Source organism: Pinus tabuliformis, chromosome 3_2 (assembly GCF_031772625.1).
Source record: "Pinus tabuliformis cultivar Carrire ecotype Pingquan chromosome 3_2, CPIR1, whole genome shotgun sequence".
NCBI classification, from domain to species: domain Eukaryota; kingdom Viridiplantae; phylum Streptophyta; class Pinopsida; order Pinales; family Pinaceae; genus Pinus; species Pinus tabuliformis.
Window position 1 is genome coordinate 276,074,224 of NC_142302.1, and position 19,749 is coordinate 276,093,972.

Below are 19,749 nucleotides of genomic sequence, written 5' to 3' on the forward strand. Positions count from 1 at the left end.
CCTCCACCATATTAAGGAGATAATTATGCAAGCCTATTCCTAAGTAGAAAATCATGGAGGATTTGGTTAGCATATCTTATCCAAGACATGTGAGAAATTTATGGAGGATTCAAAGGGATCATATCTTGTAATAATGGGAAATTAGTTGAGAGTGCTTGAGAGAATATTGGATATGTAATTATGAGATGGTTATCTTCCTCATGTATATAAGAGAGTGCTCTCTCTTCATTTGGATATAATGAATAATGGAAAGGAATTCTTAGTTTTTAATCTTTTATTATTATCCTTTCATGATTTGTAATATGATTCTTGTAATATAATTTGAGATAGTTTTATTGTTGTGAGCTCACATATGTTGTTTGTCATTCAATTCTTCACATGTTGTATTGCTTTTCCAATTTCCTGCTTTCCTAGTTAGTGTTTCAATGCTTTTCTAGATTAATTTGATTTCAGTAATTTAGATTAGATTAGATTAGTTCCACTTCAGTCCTGCATATATAGTGCATGTGTCTCGTAAGTCTACGAACCTCGGATTGACAAATTAAATAGTTGGGCAAATACTACAACAGAATTAAACGATAATATTTTCACCCAACATTTTGGCGTCGTTGCCGGGGAGGCACGATGGATTGAAGTTTAGTTTGATTTTTCATGCAAGTGTGTTTAGACATGTTCCTAACTCCGAGGTGTTAAGGCGGTAAGACGTGGGGAACAGCCTACGCATCGCATTCGAGATACCGTAACAGGCTCGACCTCTTATGGATCAGGGCATGTAGGGTGTGTTTACATTTATGCAAGTGTGAATTTCAATTTCTGCAAGTGTGTTTGATTTTCGCAACTGTGAAGAGTGTTTGATGAATTCATGGTTCATGGTTGTAGTTGAAGAATTCGATTACTCAATTAATGAGCAGTCCTTGTAAGAGGGTTTAATTGAGTATTGAATTCAAGATTATTTCTGTGGTCCTTTTGTTTTTAATTCAATTTTTAGTGTGCTGATTTGGAAGAGTTTTTGTGAACTAAAACCTTGTAAAAGGATTAAAAACTCAGACAATTATTAGCACTTTGTTTTTAGAATCTCTTTCAACATGGTTTTATAATGAGTTTCAGCTTGGAACTACTCACTCAGATCCTAGCAAAAGTCGGGATCTCTTCTTCCTTGGAAGAGGAGATCTTGACAAGAATTAAAGGTTCAACTACTCCCCAAGAAACAAACGAAGATTCAACATCTGAAGAATCCTGCGTATCTGATGGCGAACAATCATTCGAACAGGGATTCGAAGAAGAAGAACAACAGATCGGAGAAGAAGAAGAGGAGACACATGATCTAGGTGAGAGAAACTGTGCCTATCAAAGCTTTATCGAACAATGGTTCCAGGTAAGTACTAGATTAGATTCATCTTTTTATTTTTTAGTTGATTTGCAGTTACAACAACTAGACTCATCCACTCTCGAATATTTTCATCCATTATTTAAAAAATTGTTACTGGATATATTGTTGTTACTGCTACGTGAATGGCTTCATTGGAAGTTTAATTACACGTAACTAATTTTTTTTTTTTTTTTTTTTTTTTTTTTTCTAATTAGTATAGAGTAGGTAGGCTTTCATTTTTTTGCTTTCATTTTCAGTTTTTCTTTTACCTAGAATAAGTATGCTCTCCTCCGCGCTTAGTGCGATCGTGAGGATCAGAAAATAGGGATGATTTAGACTAATTTCAGGAATAAATAAATTCATGTTTTGCAATATGCTTCATCAAAAACGTCTTTCAATATGCAAATCATTGTGTCCATTTGTTTAAAAAAAAAAAATAAAAAAATAAAAAATAAATTTAGTCTAGAGCAAAGTTTAGTTTCTTTCTCATTACCACATCGATGATTTGTGAAAAACGTTGGATCACCATTAGACTGCTCCAGAAACGTAAAATTAGCAAAGTTGCCTTACCATGCACCAGTATCCACCCATCTCTCCGCCCACTGTACATAAACCTGCAATCTGTAACAACAAACCAAAACCAAAACGATAAGCAACAAATAAATGAAAGCGCAATTCGTATTTCTTTGTTTACATATTTCGAAAGCTGGGATTCTCTATGCAGATGTTGATTAAAATATCGGCCAAAATCCACGGGTTGTTACATTATCTTTGGCATCTCAAGATAGTAGGAACAAAATCCCATCAGTATCACTATTTTTATGGATTTGCCTTCCTAAATGATTATGTTGTTGCTTATTAGAAGGATCCCTTCCTTGCTGGCTACGAGTTTTTCTCCACCGCATCTCTTGGAGGAAGCATTCTTATCATGAGATATAAACAAATCCAGTCAAAAGAGGTAATGAAATCACCGTAGCATGATATTATTTTAATGATTCTGCTACCTTTCGCAGGGAATTGTGGTGATCTACCTAAACCTAGTTTCCCTCTGGAAATATGTGATCATCATCGTAGCCTAATATGAGCGTAAATCATCTGAACTAATACGCTCACCTGTCTGTTGTATCGGTCAGACAAATGTGCAGGAAGGCAAGGAAGGAGGGATCACTCAGCAGATTGCAGCAACGTATTTTCCCATGAATGCTAAAGGCTGATGCTAATTTACAATTGACGGGATTGCTTCTTATTGACACACCCGGGCATGAATCCTTCACAAATTTGACATCACGTGGCTCTGGTTTACATGATATTGGTTTGGAGTCCCAAACGATTGAGTCACTGAATCTTCTGAGAATGCGGCACACACCATTTGTGGTTGCACTTCAGCTTCAGGTCCAGCCAACACTGGTATTTACTCGGAAATATTTTGGTGAATGATGAGTCTAGGTCCATAAATGAGTTGCGAGAAGCAAGTGATGATTTTGGGAAGAAAGTCTCGGTGATTGGAGACGGAAGGCATCTGTATCAAACACACAACAGGTGCACCTCTACTACCTTTTCAACGGGCGCTTCAACGCACTGATAATAACGATAATTTTGTTTCAGGCGATGCGTTTGAGGTTGCATCGTATAATTAGAGCAAGTGCCTTTTTCCTGGGCTGAGGCTGCGTCGATCCCAGAAGAATCATGATTTTATTGGTCTCTTCTTTCAACCCAAGATGTTGCTACATGTTTTATATGCATGGCCTGCCATGCCTACTGTCGCTCCCGGAGAGATTATCAAAATTTTGCAATTAATATTTCCTGGAATGCGTTCTTTCTCACTCCTTGGGCAATCAACAAGATCTAATATAACCCATGGTATGGGCATTCTGTCCATAGAGAGAGAACCAATTGGCAGATATATGAAAAACTCAGTCCGGAGCCCTGAATGTACTATGCTGAGCCATGAGTTACATTTTATTTTGATATATACCGTTTTATAACATTTTGCTTTCAGGATTTTTGCTGACACCAGCCACTCAGAGGAGATGTTTGACTCACAAAGGATTTTGCATCAAAACGAAACTAGAAATTGGCCCACGAGCTTTATGTCGATTCTTATGCTTATGTTGGATTTTATGTCGGAAGCTGATTGTTTTCTCATGCTCACTATCTCCATTTTACACACTGCTTCATTACACTAATGTTCATGATGCCAGAATCGTCTGCTCTACAATTGAATGCTTTGAATATTCCACTATATCTGATGATGTACAGGTCCAATCTTGCAGAGAAAACTTTAGTGACATGAATCAGCAAGAAACTGAAGATTTGCTAGCGCCGAGACAGTATTCCTATACTTTGCAAAGCATGCCAAGGAATGGAGATTTGGCTTTGATTTTTCCTGTTTTGTTTTCTTTTTTCCTTTTCTTTTGCTGTGAATTATCAACAAAAAAAAAACCGGACTTTTTAATAAATTCCTGAAAACAATACGAATGCATGTTTTTACGCTTAACATTAATTTGTTTTCTTGAAGTCACTTTGACAGCCATCGATGATGAAACCAGCGCGGGCGACAGGTTTCGGAAATGATAGCATTTTGCTGCTGAAGTGATTTTCAAAGATCACAGAACTTTTTGAGAAACATGCTTTGATAAACAGCTTGAAGGAGCTGTAACTTGTGATAAACATCATGACGTTTGTTGTTATCCAGAAACTATTTGCGCCTCTTGATGTTTGCTGTTACACAGCGACCATGCTGATACACCAACATTTCCACTTTTTCCATTATCCATGCTGTGACACTATAACATTTCTCCTTCAAAGCTGATCAACAATCCTGGTGTTGAAGCCCATTTTCCATTACCTTATCTTTCACGACTTCATGCACACCTATTTTTCTAAATCGCATACATTCCTTTATCCTTTTCAGTTTATTTTTGCCTTCTAGTTTTCCTTTTGAATAAAAGTCATTCCCTTTCCATGATTACATTTCCTTGTTTTCCTCACCATGCTGATCCACACTGCTTGTCCGTGAGTTCTTTCCATTTATAGTCCTACCAAATATTTTTGTACAAACTCGCGTTGATTGATGTGGGATTCCTTAAGGCCCACCTTTCAACAAGCCTTGCCCCATCGACATCAGCACCTTATCTGGGAAATAGACTAGAGTTCCTTTTGGGTACCTTGAGACTTACATGCCTCAATGGCAAGTTCTCTCGCTGACAATCATGGGAATACATCAATGTCCCTTGATCGTCAGATCTTGCAAATGGCTCGACGTCAACCCCTTTATTCGCATTTCGCAAGATGTACCCGGGTACCTTGGCACTCATTGACATCAATGGTGAGTTGCCTTGCATTGGTTAACGGCATGCATCAATGGCCGGTAATCCAATGATTTCTTTTCATACTCGACATCAACACATTCTTTCGCATGATTAGAATTGTACCAAGAAGTTTAGTAGCAGGTGAAGACTATACACTTTTTCACGACCCCCTCAGCAGTTACAGCAGCATGAATTCTGATCTATGAGAGTACCACAGTTCCACTTTCAACGTTTATCTTTTCCATGATTCAGCATCAGCCATTCAGATTCCTTCATTTCCCAGGATCCAGTTACAACAACATCAGTCACATTTTCCTGATCCAGCAGCAGCAGCAGCTACATTCCTATTGCATAGTTCATCATTCTTGGGTAAGTAGAGGTATGTTGTTTTCTAATCTTTAATCATGCAATTCCTTATATGCTAACTTGAATATTTTGGAAAATTCCCTCACCATGCTACATTTCCTTTCATGAGCCATGTCAAGTTGCATGAGGACATGCAACCAATTCAGTTGGGGGGGGGGAGAACTATATTCACTACATATTCACTCCCATGATTCCATTTCTTCACCACTATCACTCCACACTACATATTCACTACCATGATTCCATTTCTTCACCACTATCACTCCATTTTTTTTTTCTCATTTACCATTCACCAACATTTATTTTCCAACAATACTTTGTTGCACTTTGCTTCATACGCAATATTGGCATGCTTCATTAATATTACAAAAGGGCTTTCTTATGCACATTATGATTTCCAGTGAGTGTTTACATTATTATTGAAGAAAAGAGAACAAAAAACGAAATGAATGTTGTTAACAAAAGAACCAACATTCTTTGTATTCATGGTTGTCACACAAGAACCAACCATAAGAAAATTTAAGTTGTTACTCATGTCTTTCACATATCCTGGAAACATTCATTATTAAAAGACATCATCATGTAAAGCCAAAGTTCAAGATGCCAAATGTTCTTAAAGAGACCCGTGCATGGTTGCATGAGGACATGCAACAAGTTCAGTTGGGGAGGATGTTGGGACTCAGAAATGTCATATTTTCATCCACCTTTTTCTTCACTATTCCTTACATTTCATCATCCCATTAACCTTTTATCATATCATTTTCATAAATACATTTGGGTTTCACCTTCTTATTTTCCATTTTATTCATTTTTGTATTACAAGTGAATTTATGATTAAATATTAGAAAATATACATATTTTTATATATATCTCAAGAATATGTGAGTTTTGTGATGTGTAGGAAATATGTGAAGAATTAATTCCAATAGACTTATCCATATCTCCTCCACCATATTAAGGAGATAATTATGCAAGCCTGTTCCTAAGGAGAAAATCATGGAGGATTTGGTTGGCATATCTTATCCATATCTCCTCCACCATATTAAGGAGATAATTATGCAAGCCTATTTGTAAGGAGAAAATCATGGAGGATTTGGTTAGCATATCTTATCCAAGACATGTGAGAGATTTGTGGAGGATTCAAAGGGATCATATCTTGTAATAATGGGAAATTAGTTGAGAGTGCTTGAGAGAATATTGGATATGTAATTATGAGATGGTTATCTTCCTCATGTATATAAGAGAGTGCTCTCTCTTCATTTGGATATAATGAATAATGGAAAGGAATTCTTAGTTTTTCATCTTTTATTGTTATGCTTTCATGATTTGTAATATGATTCTTGTAATATAATTTGAGATATTTTTATTGTTGTGAGCTCACATATGTTGTTTGTCATTCAATTCTTCACATGTTGTATTGCTTTTCCAATTTCCTGCTTTCCTAGTTAGTGTTTCAATGCTTTTCTAGATTAATTTGATTTCAGTAATTTAGATTAGATTAGATTAGTTCCACTTCAGTCCTGCATATATAGTGCATGTGTCTCGTAAGTCTACGAACCTCGGATTGACAAATTAAATAGTTGGGCAAATACTACAACAGAATTAAACGATAATATTTTCACCCAACACCACGGATTATATGGAATCAATTTTTTTATTGATTTTTTAAGTTCCCATCTTTGGGAGTGACTGGATCAATCACCTGTCGAGATTATAGCAATAACCTTGAGATGAAATTTATATTTTTTATTTTTTGACTCCCCATCTCTCGCAGTGACAATAGCAATAGCATCACTGGGATTATAGCAATAACCTTTCAATCAATTACATTTTTTTTTCTACCAAGAATGATATGATTGCTCTCTTTTTTTAAAACAAGGTAAAACGTGGAATAAAAAGTTGTATATAAACGAGTTCAATGTATTCTATTATAATTATTAACAAATTAATTTTATGGCAATTCAAAAAATAATAGTAGAAATGTTTGTTCCTCAAAATTTCATTTAAAGAAAGCTCGCAAGGCATATAATAGGTGGTGATAGGTATTTTGTGGTGAAAAGCTCACTCATTTGAAACCTTGTGGGAAAATATCTAGCGATTATAGGGGGTGGTGTGGCTTAGGCCATGTGTCATCCAAGTGATTTTGACAGCTTAAATGCCCCTAGGTTATGGTTACTCAATTGAAGGCATACAAAGTCCTCCTAGGATTAGACCACAAGACCTATGGGGACCAAACTTCTCCTCTTAACCATTAGACAACATCCATAGAACTCTTAAAACTCACATTATCTAGGAAACAAAATTTCATCTAAAAAATTATCAATAAAATAAAATATCTCCTAAAAAACTCTTAGGTTTCCTAATCATTATGGAATATGGGTTCATAAAATAAAATATCTCATAGGAAACCCTTAGGCTTCCTAATCATTATAGAAATAATAACCAAAAGGATGTTATATTGATACAAAGAACTCTCAAGATTCAAATATCATTCAAGCCTACCCTGACCAGGACGCACTTCCAACAGCGTAGATATAAGGTTAGGTTAGGGTTTCTTTTCAATATTTGGAAAAAATATCATACAAATAGAAATAAATGCACAATTTTACATTAAATTTTGTATTTTTTATTTTTTATAAATTAAAATTCAATTAATTCAAATTTTTAATATCTCCTAAAAAAGCCTTAGGTTTCCTAATCATTATGGAATATGGGTCGATAAAATAAAATATCTCATAGGAAACCCTTAGGCTTCCTAATCATTATAGAAATAATAACCAAAAGGATGTTGTATTGATACAAAGAACTCTCAAGATTCAAATGTCGTTCAAGCCTATCCTGACTAGGACACACTTCCAACAATGTAGATATAAGGTTAGGTTAGGGTTTCTTTTCTATATTTGGAAAAATTATCGTACAAATAAAAATTGTATTTTTATTTTTTATAAATTCAAATTCAATTAATTCAAATTTTTAAAATTTAACCAACCAGAACAGCTAGGAGCGCAAGGAAGCCAAGGCACAGAAATGGGTAATACTAGAAAAGCAGGGAGAAAAAGAGGAAGAAGACCAATGAGCGAAACCATCCAAATGGTCGGAGATATGCTAGTCAATTCAGGAAGAGTTATACCTCTCTCAGAGGTATTCCAACAACCCCTTAAATTGTTAAAATGATAATTACAACATGGAATATTAGGGGACTGAATAGTAAGGGGAAACAGAGATATCTGAGAGATAGACTGAAAAACCTAGTATAATGATTATTCAAGAAACAAAAATTAACGAACAGAAATTGAAGGAAATAATGAGTAAACTTCAGCCTCATTATGAAATAATGGGTCAGGATGCCATAGGGAGTGCAGGGGGCCTGGCAATTCTTTGGAACCCAGAGGAAATTCAATTTGAAAATTGGGTAAGTGTGCCTCGAATTCTTTCAGGCAAATTCAGGAATATAGGTTCTTGAGAATGGGTCCTCCTCACTGGAGTATACAGACCCCACTTACCGGGAGAACGCATGAGCTTTCTCCAAAACGTGGGAACAATCTGAAGTTTATTCCTAGATTCACCATGGATCATAGGAGGCGACTTTAACATGATCACATCCCTTGACGAAAAATGAGGAGGTCTGAGAAGAACTGATACAGACATGAAAGCCTTTGGCGATATGATATCAGAACAAAGATTGGTGGACATTCCCACTACAAATGGGATTCATACATGGAATAACAGAAGAGGAGGTATAAACCAAATTGCTTCAAGACTGGACAGATTCTTAATATCTGAACAAGTCATAAACAGAGACATATTTTTTGAAGCAATGATCCTACCAGGGATGGGTTCAGATCATTGGCCGATTAAACTAGAAATCGACATTAAGGCCAGTCCAAAAAAATGGCCTTTTAGGTTCAAGGCCTTCTGGCTCAGAGATCAGAAGTTCATGACAAAAGTGGAGGAGTGGTGGAACCAGAGCCAGCAGATAGGAAAAAGCAGAATGCAGACCTTCCAATTAAAATTAAAAGAGCTCAAGGAGAAGATCAAAAAATGGAATAGAGAAGAATTTGGGAACATATTCAAAGACCAGCAGCTCTTAGACCAGAAAATGAAAATCCTATAGCAAGAAATAATATCAGAGGCAAAAGTGAGGAAAGAATCCGAGAAGAAGGTATATTAATAAGCCAAATAGAAGAACAAAGAAAACAAGAGGAGATTTTATGGAAACAAAAATCAAGAGTGAATTGGCTTAGAGAAGGAGAAAGAAACACGAAATTTTTCCATCAAGCCATGATTCAGCAAAGACAAAGAAATCGAATTTTCTCCATCACAAATGAAGAAGGTCTTCGCCTAACCCAGCATGAAGAAATGGAGCAGACTCTAGTGAGTCACTTCAAAGACCTCCTTACAGAACCACAAGTGAATAGAGGAGCAGCTATTGGAAGGATCTGCAATGAGATCCCAGAACTAATCACCAGAGATCAGAATCTAGCCCTTATGAGAGCTGCAACCCTAGAGGAAGTGGAAGAGATTGTGAAAGGGATGAAGAAGAATAAAGCTCCAGGACCAGACGGATTCACAGTGGAATTCTACCAAGAGGGATGGAAATTCTTGGGGCAAGACATATTGGAGGTGGTTGAAGAATCGCGACGACATCAGAAGGTATGTCCTGGTCTAAACTCAACCCTTTTGTCCCTTATTCCCAAAACTGCTAACTCTGATACTGCCCAGGGTTTTCGACCCATTGCTTTATGTAATGTTATTTATAAGATTATTGCCACACTGATAGCCAAAAGATTGAAGCCAATTTTGTCAAGCATTATCTCTTCGAAACAAACCTGGTTTGTGGAAGGGAGACAAATCCTAGGTGGCTTTGTAGTTTCTCAGGAGGTGGTGTATTCCTTAAAAATAAAAAAGGAAGCGGGAATGATGATCAAATTAGATCTCTCAAAGGCATATGACCGACTGAATTGGGATTATCTTAAATCGGTTTTAGCGGCATTTGGTTTCTGCAATAGGTGGATAAAGTGGGTGCAAGATATGATCTCTACGCCAAACTTCTCCATTCTTTTGAACGGAACGCCAACTTCAACTTTCAATGCCACAAGAGGACTGAGGCAAGGGGACCCCCTGTCCCCATTTCTGTTCATCATTGCAGCAGAAGGGCTGGGTAGATATATCAAGAAAGAACTGAGAGAAAGGAAAATTAAAGGGTTAAGGTTATGGGGAGACAACCTACCGATCACCCACCAGCAATTTGTAGATGATATTATGCTTTTCTACGCAGTCTCCCTAAGAGAAGTAAAAAGAATAAAAAGGACTCTTGACCTTTTCATGGAAGCTTCAGGCACTCAAATCAACAAGGAAAAATCCTGTACATTCCTTTTCAATACTCCGGGCAATGTTAAATCCTTCTTGACTAGAATATTGGGCTTTCGCTCTGGAGAATTACCAACAAAGTACTTGGGAACCCAACTAGCCCTAAATCCACTAAGGTTGGCTAACTGGCATCACACCATAGAAAAACTCAAGAACAGACTGGCAAACTGGTCATTCCGAACTCTGAATATAGCAGGAAGAACAGTGCTTCTTAGATCGGTCTTACAAGCAATTCCTATCTATCCTCTGTCAGCAACGGCTGTTCCCAAAGGGGCATGCACAAAAATGGTAGAGATATTCAAAAAATTCATCTGGGGAGGGCCACAACAACAAAGGAAATGGGCCCTGATATCATGGAAGGGCTTGACAAAAAATAAAGCAGAAGGGGGATTGGGGCTAAGAGATCGCTATATCTTGAATCAAGTAATGGGAGCGAAGCTGTGGTGGAGATGGATGAAGGGAGGAGGAGACCTATGGAAAAGAATCTGGACGCAAAAATACAATATGCCCACAAATATTGAAGATCTTCTAAGACTTGAGGAAACTCCAAGAGGATCTACAATATGGAACCTGGCCAGTCAAAACAGAGACATTATCTCCAAACATGCATTCTGGGAACTCCATAATGGAAATTTGGCTAGATTCTAGGATGAGGCTTGGCAGCAAAGAGGAAAATTGAATGAAATGGAGGGCCTCATAAACACATGTCAGAGAGCAAAAGAGGAAGGACTAAATTATGTAAGAGATTACTGGAATGAAGAAAGACAGGAGGAAACCTGGAGAATTTGGAAGGATCTGGAAGAATGGGATAGAAACATTGGTACTGAACAAAGAGAGATATATACAAGAGAAATGAAGTCTAGGAGAATAATTACCAGAACAAGCCCAGATATTTTGAGATGGGGTATATCCACGAAAGGAACCTTCACGATCAAAGAAGCCTACCATCTAACCACGCAGCAAGGGCAAGACGAAAATGCATCCATTTGGAAACAAATTTGGCAGAGTCACTGGTGGCCAAAAGTAACTATGTTTTTATGGATAGTAGGTAAAGGTCGCACCCTGACATGGGATCAGCTTCAGAAACGTGGAGTCCAAGGACCCCCCAGATGCTGTCTATGTAAACAAGCCCAAGAAACACAGGAACATCTTCTAAACTCATGCCCTTTTGCTCAGCAGCAATGGGAAGAAATCAACAAGCTTTTTGGCAAGACAAACAGAGATCCTCACAACATTAAAGAAACTATCAATCAATGGGGACGAGGCCAATTCCTGAACCCTGTGGTTAGAAGGGCCTGGAGTCTAGCGATGGGCTTCAATATGTGGATGATATGGAAAGAAAGAAACCAGAGAATATTTCAAAACAAAGAAATGGCACCAGAACTGATCTATAAAAGAACCCAAGAACTGATAAGAGAAACCATTTTAGCGGAAACCTGGAGTCAAGAAGATTGGAAAACACCTCCGGAGGAAGGAAAGATTTTGGCATACCTCCATTTAGAACAAGGAATGGTTCACCCCCAGAAGCAGAAAGATCTAGTAACTCTCAACCACAACCCTGCCAATTTCAAGTGCCCTCAAGCCGGCTTCATCAAACTAAACTTTGATGGAGCCTCCAAAGGAAATCCAGGGCCAGCAGGGTTCGGAGGCATCTTCCGGGATAATCAAGGACGGACAAGATGGGTGTATGCAGATCATGGGGGTATGATGAGCAACAATGAAGCAGAACTAATGGTAATTTACCAAGGATTAAGAATAGTGATTCGAAATGGATACAATAATCTGGAAGTAGAGGGGGACTCAAAGCTGGTGATAGAGATGCTCAGAAAATTGAATAATGGCAAGGGTTGGGAAAAAGTAGCGCAGAGTTGGAGGACGGTAGGCCTAATTCAGGACCTGGAAATGCTCATAAAAATAATTGACTATAAGATCATCAATCATGTCAGAAGGGACGGTAATAAGGCAACAGATTTCCTTGCTAATTGGGGATGCAATGAACAAGGGGGTAAGGTCGATAGTATATGGCTAATGCATACAGAAGAGCAGAGATGGGAGCCCCTCAAAGTAATCATTACCCATGACAATAATGCGGACACGAACTCAAGGTAATAGATACAGGTGGCCCTTGATCGGGGTGAGAGACTGGGATAAGACGTGGGAAAGGATCATGAAGGGGAAAGGTGGGCAAGGCCAGCCACCTAACATTCCTATAATACCATAGGATGTGGGGGTAATGTACAGGTAGGATAGAATCCTGAGGAATAGAGGTGATAGGGGAGTGGGTGAAGAGACAACAGGAATCGGTAGTGGAAGAATGATGGGATGCTGGATAGGTGGGAGGTGGCTAATAAGGGTGGCGAAGGGTGTAAGTAAGATCATTATGCAACGAAGGCAGGAGACAGCAGGAGCGCAACGCGAATTGGTTTCTTCTGAGGCTGAACAAAGGTTCGGGTATGTTTCCGCAAAGCCAAATCTTGTGTTTTTTCTTATCTTAGATAGTAGGATGGAAGAGGGGGGAGAGCTCGGAGTAGCAGAGAGAGGGAGAAGTATGCAAGAGTTGGAAATATCCCTTGAAGCTCACAGTAAGGAGGTGGAGGGTGGAAAGATGGAAAATGCAGAGGAAGGGTCTAGCATAGGAATGAACCGTGAAGACCAGGGTAAAGGCCTACTGGGATTATGCAAGTGTTGCGCACAGGGGCAGCCTGAGGAGAATAAACAAGTAATCTGGGAGGTAGAGAAGTCTATAGAGAACACTCATTTGTTAGGGCCAAGAGGAGGAAAGCCTGGGAGTAGCCAGACCATCGGGAGAACTTGGAGTGGGGAGGGCAAAATTGGGGAGAAGGGAACTCAAGAGACGGGTACAAAAGCAATTGCAGAGAATCTAACCTTTGTTGTTGGCCATGGTAAACAGGAGGCGGTAAGGAGCAAAATGGTGCGCCTTGGACGAGGTAGGGGGCGTGGTGGAAGAGGCTAGCATAACCAGTCTAGTCGTAATAACCCAACGACCTCCACACCTGCTCCTCAGAGATGCAATCAGAGAACTATGGGGAAAACTATACAAGAGGCTGAAAGGGCATACAAAGAAGGCACGAATGAGGATATTCGCAAGCTCATTCAGGAATTGGAAGAAAATGTAATGGAAGAAGATTCAGAGCTTGAAATGGAGGAATGGGGGAACCTCATTCCGGACCCGGGAAACACCAGAGGACGAATGACTTTATACAAACAGGCCTTGCACGTTTACTGGGTGCTGAAGTGCTTACTCGCCAAAGCGTTGGAGCAAGTAGCAGGAGAAATGGCAGAGCTGGCCCAAGGTATGCCTAATATGAAGAAGGAAATGAAGAACCTCCAGATCACAATGATTATGCAGGATAGTAAGCTGGATGAAATCCAGCAACAGCTGAAGAAGCTTACTCCAGCAAAGAGGGACGCGGCAGAAATTCATGAGATTGTGGAAGATTGAAAACTTAGTTCTTGCAGCTGTTTATCATGTTTGTTTTCAGAGGATAGTACTCCATTTTCTTGTTAGTTTTCATGACTGTTTGGCATAGATTTAGTATTTTTTGCTGTGAAACTTATTTAGCGTGGATTGATAGACTCATTCTTTTTTGCTACTGGATGGCTTATAATAATTTGAGGTGGCCAACAGACCCGATTTCCCATCTGGGCGGGTTGAGGCCACCAAAACGATGTATATGGCTTAATTTGGTTTCATGTGAATAGAAAAGGAAAGGTACTACCGTAGCTTACAAAAAAAAATAAAAATAAAATTTCATCTTTAATTACATCTTTAGAATTTTTTTAACAACTTAATGTAGCTACCAAGTGATTACATCTTCACTAATTATCCTACAAATATGATAACAATGAGTGGTTCCACCATTACTATCTAGAGAACCATATGCTTGCACTAATTGGATTGACCTGGACTCCCTATATCGTAATTTACTTTTAGCAAAAAGGTAATGTTCATCTTTGTTCTTTAGGAAAGAGACCCAAACAATGAGCAAGTAACCATGGACACAACTCGTAAGAAATCTTTTCCCAATGAAGCACAAGTTATTGCAGAATCTCATCGAGGTCGTGGAAGGACGAGGATCCAGAATGTCAGCTCTGAGCTAACAGATCTTGTTGGGGATAATTCCAAAATTTCATGTCGTGGAAGGAAAAAGTAGAGGCTAGTTGCAAGCATTGTAACTCGAGGTATACAAGAAGATACTGGTGATAATTCAAGAATTTCTTGTGCAGGAAAGAAGCTGAAGCAAATTGCAAAATTTGTACCTCCACATACACAAGAAGATGTTGGCAATAATTCCACAATTTTTGGTGAAAGGGAAAATCTGAGAGTAATTACATATATTATGCCTCTTCGTATACGAGAAGGTTAAAAAACTCCCGAAACTTGGAATGATGTAATGGATTTGAACTACTAGAAAGAAAATGATATTGACCCTCTTCTTTCTCCTGAAAGAGATTCGAGCAAAATGGTCGATGAAGAAAGAAATTGCAAAGAGTCACCTATGGGCTATGAAATACAGAATCCAAAAACTGTTGGAGAAGCTAGAAGGTTAAATTTTTCAGAATAAAAAAGACGAGAGTTGATTCTAATGTCAAGGGAATCCGATGAAGAATGCCTTGAGAGAAGCAATAGCAAGACAAATGACTGTGGAGTTTCCATGGAGAATAATTGCAACATGTATGACATAAAGGAAAATATGAGTGAAGGGCACAAGTGGAAGTTGCTTGTATACTAGCACCATAAGCTGGGAGCGACTTAATCTGCTAGATGCTCTTCGGTTTAATTGAATATCACTTTAAACAAACACAAAATGATGATAAAAGAGGTTGTTATCCAATGAACCTTGTTCTACCTAAAGGGTTACCACTACCTACAACAAATCTTGCAAAGTAATTAAGAAACCCCTCGATCTAATTTCTCATAGAATTGTATGTTGATAACATTAGGGTTTTAAAAGGAGTACATATTTTGTGGAACATTGTACCTTTTTGAACAATTCCACCAATCATTTTCTTTGGTATGTTATGAGTTTGGATTTATTGTCCTAATAGTTGAAATGTGTGTTTGCTTTAAAATGGGATCTTATTATTCTAATAGGAGCAAATTCCAATTCTCATCCATGAGGAAATTGAGCCAATGAAGGTTGACGTCTGTCTTGAGAGGGGTTACTCAGTTATTATTGAGCCAATGAAGGTTGAGGTCTATCTTGAGAGGGGTTACTCGGAATAATTAACAGAATAATTATGTAGAATAATGATAAATGGTCAATCTTTATTGATATCTCAAAATGTTTATGAGAAAAATTATGCAAAATAATGGTAATGATATGCAAGAAATCTTATTACAATTAAATAAGGTCCCACTGCAATTCAAGGACATCAACTCCAAGCCATCAGATACAACTTCGAACTTCCTATCTATCCGTTGCAACTTGCAACTTCCTATCTATTTGGTGCCAGGGCATTCACGGATGTTGATTTCAATTCCCTTGGTTCATCTTTAGGGTTTTGTTAGTTTATAGTATTTTATATATTTCCACTTATTAACTCATTTTAATTAAAAACACCAAAATCATAAAATATTTAACTTTTGGGTTTCTTTAATAGATGAATTATTTGAATCTTGGTTATCTTGGTTTGCTAGCCCACTCGAACAAAGATAGCCCAAAGCTATCCCAATTGAACATAGGAATTATGTTTTTTTGTAAAAACCCTCGGTAAAAGTTGTGAATGTTTTGTTTTACCATGAATGACTTGGTAAATTGTGTGCCAGATGAAGGCCTAGGTAGATGGTAAAACATTTATAAGAGAGTTATTCCTCTCCCTAGAGATAAATAATCTGTGTTGGGACAAGGGAGCCAAGAAGGTTCGATGATAGTCTATGTGAAAATCAGATAAAAAGACAATTTCTGGGAGGATTTATGTTGCGGGAGGCTCTCTATGGAGAGAGATTACTGTGTAATTTATGGTCGAATTTATGTTGCTGGAGAATAAGTTACATTCAATCTTGTTAAATGATTAGAATATCCACCCATGGCTTTCCCTCATAATCCCAATGGCAAGGCTATCGGCATCGATCTTAGAACCACTTACAATTGTGTGGGTGTTTGGGATGGTTATCATGACAGAGTGGATATCATTCCCAATGATCAGGGAAATTGGATTACTCCTTCCATGGTTGCCTTCACAGAAAATGAACGCCTCATCGGAGAGCCTGCCAAGAATCAAGTCGCTTTCAACCCTACGAACACTGCTTCTGATGCCAAGAGGTTGATTGACAAGCGTTTCTCCGATTCCTCTGTCCAATCTGATAAGTGCCTTTTGGCCCTTTTCTATTGTTTGTGAATCCAATGATAAGCCCTTGATCCAAGTAACTTTTAAGGGAGAAGAGAAAACCTTTGTGGCCAAGGAAATCTCTTCAAGGGAGCCAAGAAGGTTCGATGATAGCCTACGTGAAAATCAGATAAAAAGATAATATTGGTATAGAATCTATAAATCAGTGCCAAAGACCGGGTCGATGCCTCTGAAAATGAAAGGTCACTGTGTAATTTCTGGGAGGATTTATGTTGCTGGAGGCTCTATGAGGAGAGAGGTTACTGTGTAATCTCTGGCAGGATTTATGTTGCTGGAGAATAAGTTACATTCAATCTTGTTAAATGATCAGAATATCCACCCATGGCTTTCCCTCATAATCCCAATGGCAAGGCTATCAACATCGATCTTAGAACCACTTACAATTGTGTGGGTGTTTCGGATGGTTATCATGATAGAGTGGATATCATTCCCAATGATCAGGGAAATTAGATTACTCCTTCCATGGTTGCCTTCACATAAAATGAACGCCTCATCGGAGAACCTGCCAAGAATCAAGTCGCTTTCAACCCTGCGAACACTGTTTTTGATGCCAAGAGGTTGATTGACAAGCATTTCTCTGATTCCTCTGTCCAAGCTGATAAGAGCCTTTTGGCCCTTTTCTATTGTTTGTGAATCCAATGATAAGCCCTTGATCTAAGTAACTTTTAAGGGAGAAGATAAAACCTTTGTGGCTGAGGAAATCTCTTCAATGGTATTGCTTAACATGAAAGAAATCACTTATGTTTTTTTGTAAAAACCCTCGATAAAAGCCGTGAATGTTTTGTTTTACCATGAATGACTTGGTAAATTGTTTGCCAGATGAAGGCCTAGGTAGATGGTAAAACATTTATAGGAGATTTATTCCTCTCCCTAGAGATAAATAATCTATGTTGGGACAAGGGAGCCAAGAAGGTTCGATGATAGTCTATGTGAAAATCAGATAAAAAGAGAGTATTGGTATAGAATCTATAAATCAGTGCCAAAGACCGGGTTGATGCCTCTGAAAATGAAAGGTTACTGTGTACTTTCTTGGAGGATTTATGTTGTTGGAGGCTCTCTGAGAAGAGAGGTTACTGTGTAATTTCTGGCAGGATTTATGTTGCTGGAGAATAAGTTACATTCAATCTTGTTAAATGATCACAATATCCATCCATGGCTTTCCCTCATAATCCCAATGGCAAGGCTATTGACATCGATCTTGGAACCACTTACAATTGTGTGGGTGTTTGGGATGGTTATCATGACAGAGTGGATATCATTCCCAATGATCAGGGCAATCGGATTACTCCTTCCATGGTTGCCTTCACAGAAAATGAACGCCTCATCGGAGAGCCTGCCAAGAATCAAGTCGCTTTCAACCCTGCGAACACTGTTTTTGATGCCAAGAGGTTGATTGACAAGCGTTTCTCCGATTCCTCTGTCCAAGCTGATAAGAGCCTTTTGGCCCTTTTCTATTGTTTGCAAATCCAATGATAAGCCCTTGATCCAAGTAACTTTTAAGGGAGAAGAGAAAACCTTTGTGGCCGAGGAAATATCTTCAATGGTATTGCTTAACATGAAAGAAATCACCCAAGCATACCTGGGTTTTCAAGTGAATAAAGCTGTCATTACCGTTCCCACTTATTATAACAATTCGCAGAGGCAAGCCACTAAGTACTGAAAGCAAATAATGAGGGAAATGGAGATTCTCTGAAGGGCGAATTCTCCACAAATCGTGCAGTGTTATGGCATATTCGATCGAGGAGGAGAGATCTCTTTTGCGTTGGAGTACATGGACGGTGGTACCCTTGCGCAAGTTCTTCAAGCCCACAAGAAAATACAAGAACACTATTTGGTTGAGGTTGCCAGGCAGGTGCTCAAGGGCTTGCATTACCTACACCAGAACAAAATTGTTCACCGTGATATAAAGCCCTCCAATTTGCTGATGAACAAGAGAGAAGAGAACAACAATCTTGTGACCTGTCTCCCCTTTCTCAATGAATCTGTAAGGAAATCTCTTCTGTGGCCTTTCGATCTGATTTCACAAGGTTGGTTTTGTTTTTGCTTAGAACCAGTTCATAGGATAAGGACTTCCATCAAGCCTAAATGTTGTCACTGTATTTTCATGGAATTTTCATTGATAATCCTCCATGGTCGTGGATCTGATACACTTTACATCGTTGGGTTTTTGTCTGGCATAGCCATTTTCTTTACTTTCATGCTATGCTTGTTTTATTTTGTTTGTTTTCATGTTCCTTTTTTTGAATTGGCCAGTTTAGATTTCTTCTTTTTGCCTGTTTAAGTTGTTGGATTGTATGTGATGTTTTTGTGTTTTTTGTTTTCCGGTGCACCGCATTTTATTTTTCAATTTTGTCTACATTTCATATCCATGATCATTGCATGGCTGCGTGGAGTGCATTAGAAATCATGAAGAAGTGGAAATTGGAGCTGACATGATCAAAGCTTTACTCAGGTACAAAAATTAGGTTCAATCAAGTACCTCTGTCAAAATGTTTTATAATATTAATTTTATAAGTCAACACAATTTTTTTCTTTGAAACAAAAATTAGTTTCAATTAAGTACCTTTGTTGAACTGTTGAAATGTTTTATGATGTTAATTTTATAGAAAACCATATAATTCAACACAATTTAAGTCTTTCATAATTAAGTTACTAGAATTAGTTTAAAATTCAAATATCTATGACAATGTCGAATCCTATTTCTGGATTCACGGTTCTAAATAGTTTAGCTGTTTGTGAAATTCGGATATCCCTGAATTTTATTCCTGATATATGTGAATCTTAATTTCTTTTGTAAGGTATTGAATAATTAGCACTGTGTGGATATCCATGAATTTTATTTCTAGGTATCCGTGAATTTTAATTTTGTATTCAAGGTTCATAATTAGTTGTTTGTGGAATTTGGATTCATGATTTATTTTAACATTATTGGATGTTGGTGTGGCACGCAGTAACAACTTC